Genomic DNA, 2,099 nt, shown 5'->3' with positions numbered 1-2,099 from the left:
AGTGGTTCCACCACCTGCCTCGAAAGCACAAGGATCCAAGTTCAATGCCCGGTACAAAAAAAAAAAAAAAAAAAAAAAAAAAAAAAAAAAAAAAAAAAAAAAAAATTCAAGTGAAGAAGCCTTAATAAGAGTCCTGTCCTAGAAACAATCTGAGTAGTTAGGTACCTACTTCAAATAATTTAGGAACCATTTTCTTGACCACAGCTAACCTATAGGACCATGAGAGAAAAGAAAATAGTTATTTTAGTGTTAAAGTTTGGATGATTTAATATGTAATACCAGATAATTAAGAAAAACAAGGTACATATTGGTTAATATTGCAAAAAAACCTTGAAAACACACATACATATATCCATATTATCAAACTTGCTACATTGTTCAAGTCACATTATAATATTTATGTATCATATACTTGTTTTTTTTGTTGTTGTTGTTTTTTGGTACTGGGGATTGAACAAGGGTCCTTGCGCTTGCAAGGCAGGCCACCGAATAGCTGAGCTAAATCCCCAGCTGTATCATATACTTGTATAAAATTTTATTTTGTGTATAATAAACATATCATGCCTTCTCTGATATAACTTGCCTTTTTATTTAGTAAATATTATGAGTCAGTATTTTTCTATTTTTCTCATTTAAATTCTAAGTTTATCCATTTACATTTATTGCATTATTTATAATATGAATTCCTACACTGCATATTTAAATATGTGAAATTTTTTATCTCTCATGTAATCTTATCAAATGTAACCAATGGCACATTCCACTATGAAAATAATCTTAGCACAATCTAAGGTCTCATATTATGCTCATATTTTTAGCTCCCTTCATAATATTATCATCTTTGAGATCAGACACTGGGAAACCTAAGTGCTGAAGTTTGACTGCTGACATTTTTTTGTAGGTGAACTCTTTTTAAAATAGTCAGGGCAGGGGTAAGGGGAAAAAATGAGAACCAAGATCTGTCATGGAAAGGAACAAGAAGGAACAAGATCCCAATGATGACTGTAACTGTACTGTATCCCTAAAATGTACCAATAAACTCAGTGAGAAAAAAACAGCCATGCTTGTTCATTTGAGGATTGTCTATGATCTATATGTTGCCACAGTGGCAGACTTGACTATTTTCCACAGAGACACTATGATTCTTTTTAGATTAATTCATTGTTAAAACATATATTCTACATAGTTTATAAGGCTTACAAATATTTCTTATCTGGCCCTTTATAGAGAAAAAAAAAGTTAACTTTATCTAGACTTATTTTCTGGTTCTTACAGAGTTTCACTTTATAAAACAAGGATGCGAATCTAAGAGTAACCTTATGATTTTTTTCCCCAAATAGACTGATGGACAACAAAGCATAGAAGACAAGCTACCTCCTGCTGTAGGCCAAAGATAGCTAGAACACACACACCACACAAACACCAGTTCAAGACTGGGCTTCACATAGTTCTGACATGAATATTTTTTCTCTGTGTTTCCTTTATAATAAGGATCGTGCAGCCTTAAAGATCATACCACATCTTCTCATTCTCTTCTCTTTTCCTCTTCTTTGTCTTCATCATCTTTTTCTTCTTCATCGATGTCTTGTTTTCCTTTTCCTCTCTTATAACTCTTTTTCTCCTTCTCCTCTTACCCTTTTTCTTCCTCTACCTCTTCTTCATTGTCTTATTTTCTTCTTCAAGTGTTACTTCACTTCTATTTTTTTAAAACTTGATGTCCGTTTTTTTGCAATACATTATAAACTTTTTTAAAATTTTTTTAAATTGGTATATGTTTGTAGTACATAATGATTACATCCATTTCAGGGAGTTGGTACACGTACATGACATATTAATTCTTTTTTTATCCCCTCCCTCCCACACTCTTTCTACTTAGTGGGCTTCTTCAAATTTATATGTGTGTGTGTGTGTGTGTGTGTGTGTTTGTGTATACACATATATATAGCGCATGTTATATAATGTTTTATATATCACATATTAAATGATCTAAATGTTATATATAACATATATATTATATAACATACATGTAATTTATAGCACATATATTATATATAACATATACATACATATATATATAATATATATATGTGTGTGTGTGT

Source organism: Fukomys damarensis, unplaced genomic scaffold (genome assembly GCF_012274545.1).
Source record: "Fukomys damarensis isolate Sample0158 unplaced genomic scaffold, DMR_v1.0_HiC HiC_scaffold_32, whole genome shotgun sequence".
In the NCBI taxonomy this organism is placed as follows: domain Eukaryota; kingdom Metazoa; phylum Chordata; class Mammalia; order Rodentia; family Bathyergidae; genus Fukomys; species Fukomys damarensis.
The sequence above is the reverse complement of the archived record's forward strand: the minus strand, read 5'-3'. Positions refer to the sequence as shown.